Source organism: Elephas maximus, chromosome 3 (assembly GCF_024166365.1).
Source record: "Elephas maximus indicus isolate mEleMax1 chromosome 3, mEleMax1 primary haplotype, whole genome shotgun sequence".
Taxonomy (NCBI): domain Eukaryota; kingdom Metazoa; phylum Chordata; class Mammalia; order Proboscidea; family Elephantidae; genus Elephas; species Elephas maximus.
In genome coordinates, this window is record NC_064821.1 from 156,482,089 (window position 1) to 156,490,696 (window position 8,608).

The 8,608-nt window shown below is 44.9% G+C and overlaps 1 pseudogene; it reads left to right on the top strand.

Annotated features, from left to right (window-relative positions):
- Positions 1 to 1,524: 1,524 nt before the first annotated feature.
- Positions 1,525 to 5,914, top strand: LOC126071380 (uncharacterized; annotated as a pseudogene).
- The last annotated feature ends 2,694 nt before the right edge of the window (positions 5,915 to 8,608 follow it).

Sequence of the window (8,608 nt, forward strand, 5' to 3'; positions counted from 1 at the left end):
AACAGACAAAGTGTCCATGAAGTACTTAGAGCTCTTTAAAGACAAGTATTGCTACTATGAGACTCCATCAGCAATGACTGTCTGTGGTACTAGAAGGGAGATGTTAACTGTGTATTATAGTAAGCTTGTTTTGCTTACACCTACAAGAATAGTGACTGACAAATCTGACTCACTAAATAGACATAGTTTATAATCTCACTCTCACTAGTACGCAAGGAGAAGGGTTTAACAGCATCATTTCTTTTCTTTCTATGTCATAACTTAGAGATTGGTCACCTTCATCATGTGCTTTATGAGCTATGTTCTTCCTTTTTCCCCAAAGACCTACAATGAAGAGCTCTGCCTCCAGATATGATCTTGCCTTCTTCCCCTTTTAGCTATCTCTTCACCAATCCTTTTGCTAATATCCCCTTTCCATTCTTGTGCACACCATTACACAGATACATCCAAATTTAAGAAAGCTTAAGATATAAAAAAAATTGAACTTAGAAATGTAATAACCATGAATGATGTTTCTCAAGTATTTCCTTAGTGTTACAAAAGATTTAACATAGAGTATAAATAATCGTCTTCCAAAATGTATTTTAAATGTATTTGTTGTTGTTGTTAGGTGCTGCTGAGTCAGTTCCAACTCATAGAGACCCTATGCACAACAGAACTCAACACTGCCTGGTCCTGCACCATTCTCACAATCGTTGTTATGCTTTAGCCCATTGTTACTGCCACTGTGTCAATCTACCTCATTGAGGGTTTTCCTCTTTTCTGCTGACCCTCTATTTTACCAAGCATGATGTCCTTCTTCAGGGACTGATCCCTCTTGATAACATGTCTTGCCATTCTTGCTCCTAAGGAGCATTCTTTTTTTTTATATAATAATTTTTATTGAGCTTTAAGTGAATGTTTACAAATCAAGTCAGTCTGTCACATATAAGCTTATATATACCTTACTCCTAAGGAGCATTCTTGTTGTACTTCTTCCAAGACAGATTTGTTCGTTCTTTTGGCAGTCCAGGGTGTATTCAATATTCTTCAGGAACACCACAATTCAAAGTCATACTCAGTGAGTCAAGATGGACTCTAAGGGAGATAGTTTAAGGGTGGACTAACCGGCACCTATCTTGTTTATAGATCTTCACTCCTTCTAATTAGCTGGCCAGAAGAAGGATCTATTGGAAAAGCCCTGGCTATACGGAGGCACGGAACTTGGTTACCCTGATAAATAATCTCTGGCAGTGCAATTCAAGTACCACACCTTCCAGAACCAATATTTGTAAGAAGTGTATTTTGTTCCAACTAAGACTGCAAGACTCAGTATCTAAAGTTAAAAAGACTCTTCAGTATACACCTTAGAAGAGAGATAAAAATTGTCCTGCACAGGGAGGGTCCTGGGTTTGAGCCAGTTGAATCTTCCTAACTAAAACACGAGACAAACAACGGGGCCCAAGGCACAAAGACAATATTTCTTAACCAGATCCCAACCAAAACAAACAGAAAAAACATGCAGGGATCGAGACAAAAGACCAGATGGAGACCTGTGCCCTCATGCAGGTGGGGACTCAGCCCCTGGACAGTGACAGTTTCCCCAGGTGTCCTCCGGATGCGGGGGATCAAGGGCTGTGCTCTCATGCAGGTGGGGACTCAGCCCCAGGACACAGCGAGATCACCACAAGGCCTACACCCGTTACCGAGGACACAATCCACCACCTAGTAGCTATTCCAAAATAAAACTTAAAATAGGTACGTATTTCACTGCGCTGTCAGAATGTTTCTGTGCTCCAACGAGGGACTTGCGGGTTGTCTGGTCAGGGTTGATGCCACCCAGAAAGTCCTTCGGAGGAGGTTTCAGGACCTAACTTACCCGGAGCCATAGTGTCCACTGTGTCTCACTTGGGGTACCAAAATGAAGTGGTCAACTAATAGGTTCTTGACAAGCAGACTGGTGAACTGAAGTCAACCAGAGGCAGGGTTGGAAGAACAGAAAGGTTTATTCACAGTTTGCAAACTGGGAGCCAGGCAGGGTCTCAGGACCTAAGGCTGCCTGCTCAGCTTAACCAGGGTAGATTCACTCTTTTTATAGGGAGTAATATACATGTGCATGAACAGAGAGGGGAGGATCTTCAGTCTTGTGATGTGTGCGCAGTCCTCATAATTTTATAAATAAGTTTTTGCACATGGCTCTAAAAATATTGTGCATAACCTTAAAAAAATGGCAATGGCTCGCTACTGCCACCCGAGGTAGGACGTATTTCAGGGAAACTCAGAGTTAGTGCATCTGCTCTTTGGCCTCCTGCTAGGAGAAGAGAAGAAACCTGGAGAATCAACCAGTCTGGGTGAAGCGCTGGAAAGGTTGTAACAAAAATGTAGCCAGAGTAGACTTTTCTGAAAAACAGCCATTATGAGATACCCTTAATAACACTTTCATGGCCGCCTGCTTCAATACCATGCCTTCTTCCAGGTTTCCCACCTGATTGGCTTGTGGGAAAAAACAGACAAGCATAATTTAGGAGTCACACCTAAGGCCCAAAAGGCTACCAAATTGTGCTTCTGCTCACAGACCTAGATGAACCCACATCACACATACAGTTTATTTTCCCAATATAAAACAATATACATACTGATACACTTTTTTTCCACTTCTATGGAGTTCTGACCCAGTATTCTGACATCAGAAATGATTACAGTTTATCTTCTATTTCCAGACCCTCCACAATCCTGAAATATCTAGCAACACTCATCTAGCTGCTTCAGAGAGACCAGAAAAAGTCATTCTATGTTTTGATCTTCTGTAATCCATCCAGGTCAAAGGAATCTGTCACTATTAACAGGTCCCAGGTATGCTTAGTACCACCCTCAGTACTGCTATCACAATATTTACCACTTTTTTTTTTTGCCCACCTACTCATCCAACACCGTGTCCAAAAAACCACCAATATCAAAAAAAATTAAAAAGGAGAATATTGCAGCATCTCTCCTCTTCCTCTCTTAGGCTCAAGTTTATCAACTGTTTCTTTTCCTTCCATGACTCCTCTTAATGTTCAAATGACAATAGGCAAGCACTTCCACTATCGCATACCCAGATGCCATTTAGCAGTAAACAGGGTAATTGCTGGTATCAAGGATGGTCAAGGTTAAGCAGACAAACACCACCATGCAGTAGGTGTTTGGTTGGCTCTGCAGTGGCGTGCTTGGCATGTGGTGTCTGCAAATACATTGTACCCTCCCACCATTGTGGACAGCTGGGCCTGAATTAAAAGGAAAGGCCTGCATTTTAATTTACTTTATGGTAAGACATCTCAGAAAATATCCCACATTGTATGCTCATCTCCTTCCTTTGTCCTCCCTTTCCTCCATTTCTTGCTGTCCTCAGTCTGAGCTGGGGTTGGGGGGAGGTGGGAAGAGCTGGCAGGAGGTGGGGGCGGGGGTGCGGGTGGACCGCCCGCCCACCCCTTCACCGCTATCAAGCCATTGACTTGCAGCCTGGGGCCCACTCAGGCCAGCAACGCTAGTCAGAAGTACTACACCGCGATCAAGAGCTTGACGGTGCAGGACCCAGGTCGTGGCACCCCGCTTACATTCTGCATAGACCATGGGCGCTACGGGCTGGACTCACCCAAGGCCGAGGCCGGAGGCCAGGTGGTGGCCTCACTGCCCAAACACAGAGTTCCTGATCATCTGGGCTGTGATCCTCAAACGCGGTTCTTTGTTCCTCCTACTATCAGTGTATCGCCTTGCTGCAGAGGGGAAATTGTACATTTAAAGAGAAAATACCGTGGACTGCTTTCCACGATGCAGTTGCTGTAGTCATCTATAATAATAAAGCCAAAGAGGAGCCAGTCACCATGATTCATCCAGGCACTGGAGATATTATTGCTGTCATGATTACAGAATTGAGGGGTATGGATATTTTGAGTTATCTAAAAAAAAAATCTCTGTGCAAATGACAACAGCTGCTGGAGCTCGTATGCCAACAAAGAACTTCACCTGTAGCTCTCTAGTCTTCATGTCAATATCCTTTACTGTTTTGATGATTATCTCTTCAGCATGGCTCACACTTTACTTCATTCAGAAGATCAGGTACACAAATGCAAGTGACAGGAACCAGCGTCATCTAGGAAATGCAGCCCAGAAGGCCATCAGCAAATTGACAACCAGGACAGTAAAAAAGGTGATAAGGAAACATACCCTGACTTTGATCACTGTGCAATCTGCATAGAGAGCTATAAGCAGAATGATATTGTCCTAATTCTCCCCTGCAAGCATGTTTTCCTCAAATCCTGCATAGATCCCTGGTTTAGTGAAAACTGTACCTGTCCTGTGTGCAAATTTAATATTTTGAAGGCTCTGGGAATTGTGCCAAATTTGCCGTGTAGTGATAACAGAACATTTGATATGGAAAGGCTCACCAGAACCCAAGCAGTTAACCAAAAATCAGCCCTTGGTGACCTTGCCAGCAACTGCTCCCTTGGCCTCGAGCCACTTTGAAGTTTGGGGATATCGCCTCTTCCTCAGGATGGTGAACGTACTCCTAGAACAGGCGAAATCCGAGGATCCAAGGTGGCAGGTCTAACTGCTGGGACCCTGCTGCTCCTGACAGGCATCCGGGCAGCATCTTGGGTCATTGTGACTGTTCTACTCAAGAGGAATCAGGAGCAGCTGTATCTGGTGCAGGTCAGCCCAGGGGACTCTCCGCTCATGTTGTTTGATCAGACAGGAGGGACATGGTAGCTGCTGTGCTCCTCGTGCTCCAATGCCAGGGTGGCCAGGCTCAGCTATAAGGAAATGGGCTTCCTGAGGGCACTGACCCACTCGGAGCTAGACGGGCAGATGGCACACTGGGCTTCTGCGTTGATGAGGGAAGGCTTTTCCATTGCTGGAGCTTGCTAGAGGTCATCTCTGTGTGTGACTGTCCCAGGGGTTATTTCTTGGCTACCATCTACCAAGACCGTGGCTGCAGGAAACTGCCTGTAGATCACATTGTGGGATGCCGGGACACCAGCCTGGGAAAGTGGCCATGGCAGGTCAGTCTTCCCTACGATGGGGCACACCTCTGTGGGGGGTCCCTACTGTCCAGAGACGGGGTGTTGACAGCTGCCCACTGCTTCCTTGAGCAGAACCAGGTTCTGTTCAGACGGTGGGTGTTTGCTGGTGTAGTGGCCCAGGCCTCGCCCTATGGCCTGCAGCTGGGAATACAGACAGTGGTCTACCATAGAGGCTGTCTTCCCTTCTGTGATTCCAACAGTGAGGAGAACAGCAATGACACTGCCGTTGTCCACATTTCCAGCCCCCTGCCCCTACGGAGTACATCTAACCCGTGTGCCTCCCGCTGCTGGCCAGGCCCTGGTGGATGGCAAGCTGTGCACCATGACTGGCTGGGGTAACACGCATTACTATGGGGAGTCGCTGCTCTCTGCTATGAAGCCACCAAAAGGGAGACTCTGACCTGGGGCTGCTCAAATGACTCCTGGGCCCTGGGGTGGAGGGACCCTGAAGGACCTGCGGTGGGCACCAGGAGGGAAAGGGGTTGTGCGTGCTCCCATCTCTGGCCAGCCTAGCCTGCATGACCCCAGGCCAAAAGGCTGGAGTAGTCCAGGATGCTTGAGTCCCCATAATCAGCAATAATGTCTGCAACAGCCCAGACTTCTATGGGAATCAGATGAAGCCCAAGATATTCTGCGCTGGCTACCTAGAAGGTAGCACTGATGCCTGCTAGGGTGACAGCAGCAACCCCTTCGTATATGAGGACAGCATCTCTCGGACCCCACGATGGCAGTTGTGTGGCATTGTCAGATGGGGCACTACCTGCACGTTGGCCCAGAAGCCAGGTGTGTACAATGAAGTCAGCTACTTCTGGGAGTAGATCTTCCAGGCCATAAAGACTCACTCCAAAGACAATGGCATGGTGACCCATCTCTGACCTGAGACTTTCCAAGTGGAAACCACTCATCCCTGGTACCACCCAAGTCACACCCTCCTGATGCATATGTAAATATTTCCCAGCCCTACATTGACCTGTATGGCTAGGCTAGGCTTAGGCTAGGTTTAGGCTGAACCTTTAGGGAACGTATTACATATTTACATTTCCTATTCTCTATAGTGGCATAAAAGGAGCCATGTAGGTGGAAATGGTTAAGCACTCAGTTTATAACCTGAAGGTTAGCGGTTCCAAACTTACCCAGTGGCTCCACGGGAGAAAGACTTCACCATTTGCTTCTGAAAAGATTATAGCCAAGAAAACTTCTTGGGGCAGTACCCTGGTGATATAGTGGTTAAGGGCTACGGCTGCTAACCAAGAGGTCAGCAGTTCGAAGCAGCCAGGTGCTCCTTCCAAACTCTATCGGGCAGTTCTACTCTGTCCTATAGGGTCACTATGAGTCAGAATCGACTCGACGGTAGTCGGTTTGGGTGTTTTTGGTTTTTTTACTCTGTCACATGGAGTCAGTATAAGCTGAAATCCACTCAACGACACCTAACAACAAAACACAATGGCGTAAAGTACTTAAAAAACAAAAACTGTTTAGTGGTTTCTCAAAAAAAAAAAAAAAAAAAAAGATCATAGAACTACCATATGACCCATCAGTCCCAATTCTAGGTATATACCCAGAAGAAGTGAAAGCAGGAATGCAAACTAGAATGTGCAATCCAGCAGGGACTATCCAAGTACAGTTCCACCTTTTGCAGATGAGGAGACAGTGGTGGCAAGAGGGTGAAGATCAGATAAACCTGCATGATCTGCAAATGACAAACTGGGACTAGAACCCAGGTCTTTGACCTTTTCCAGTGCATCTCAGAGTTTAGGGAAAGGGAGAGTACAAGCTTCAGTCTGGTTAAAGCCAATGAGTACCAGAGGCTATTGGGCCATCTTGGTAAGGAAAGGAAAAAGGCTTTACAGAAGGGGCTTGCAAGCATTCTTCTAAAGAGATCAGGGAAAAAAGGAATCATCGGAGAGAGAAAAACGGGAATTAGCAGGTAAAGAACGAGGCACACCAATGTTCTTACAGCACTTCACAACAGCCAAAATGTTGCAACAACTGAAATGTCTGTCAGGGTGAATGGATACACAAGATGCAATATTACTCAGCCATAAAGAGAAATGAAGTCATGATGCATGCCACAACATGGATGAACCTTGAAAACATTATGACGAGTGAAGTAAGTCAGTCTCAAAAGGACAGCTACCATATGATCTCACTTAAACGAAATAACGAGATATGTGCTGTTGGTCGGTGCTGTGGAGTCACTTCCAATCATAGTGACCCTATGTACAACATAATGAAACACCACCTGCTCCTGCGCTATCCTCATAATCATTGCTATATTCTAGCCCACTGTTGTGGCCACTGTGTCAGTCCATCTCATCAAGGGTCTTCCTCTTTTTCGCTGGCCCTCTGCTTTACAAAACGTGATGTATTTCTCCAGGGACTGGTCCCTCCTGATAACATGTCCAAAGTACGTGAGACGAAGTCTTGTCATCCTCGCTCCTAAGAAGCATTCTGGCAGTATATATTCTAAGACAAATTTGACCATTCTGGCAGTCCATGGAATATTCAATATTCTTCGCCAACACCATAATTCAAAGGCATCAAATTCTTCACTCTTCCTTATTCATTGCCCAGCTTTTGCATGCATGTGAGGCAACTGAAAATACCATGGCCTGGTCAGGTACACTTTAGTCCTCAAAATGACTTCTTTGCTTTTTAATGCTTTAAAGAGGTCTTTTGCAGCAGATTTGCTCAGTAGAATAAGTCCTTTGATCGCCTGACTGCTTCTTTCATGGACATTGATTGTCGATCCAAATAAAATGAAATCCTTGACAACTTCAATCTTTTCTCTGTTTATCATGATGTTGCTTATTGGTCCAGTTGTGAGAATTTTTGTTTTCTTTATGTTCAGATGTAATCTCTACTGAAGGCTGTATCTTTGATCTTCATCCGTAAGTGCTTCAAGTCCTCTTCAATTTCAGCAAGCAAGGTTGTGTCATCTGCATATGAAAAAAAAAAAGCATATGACAGGTTATTAATGAGCCTTCCTCCAATCCTGATGCTGTATTCTTCTTCATATAGTCCAGCTTCTCGGTTTATTTACTCAGCATACAGGTTGTATGTGTATGGTGAAAGGATACAACCCTGACACACACCTTTCCTGATTTTAAACCACCCAGTATCCCCTTGTTCTGTTCGCATGACTGCCTCTTACTCTATGCACAGAGTCTGCATGACCACAATTACGTGTCCTGGAACTCCCATTCTTTGCAATATTATCCATAATTTTCTATGATCCACACAGTCAAATGCCTTTGTGTAGTCAATAAAACACAGGTAAATATCTTTCTGCTTTTAGCCAAGATCCTCTGATATCAGCAATGATATCCCTTGTTCCACTGACAGACTGACAGATAAGTGGAGGAAGGAAATATGTAGAAACCAAAAATTATTAGTTACCAAGGGTGGAAGGTAGGGGGAAATGGGGAGTTTTTTTGTTTAGGAGACATTGAGTTTATGTTAGTGGTGGTGGAATAATTTGGAAAAGAATAGTGAGAATGGTTGCACAAGTGGAAAAATGTAATCAATGCCAATGATATATATGTAGAAATTAGGAAACTGGCGTATGT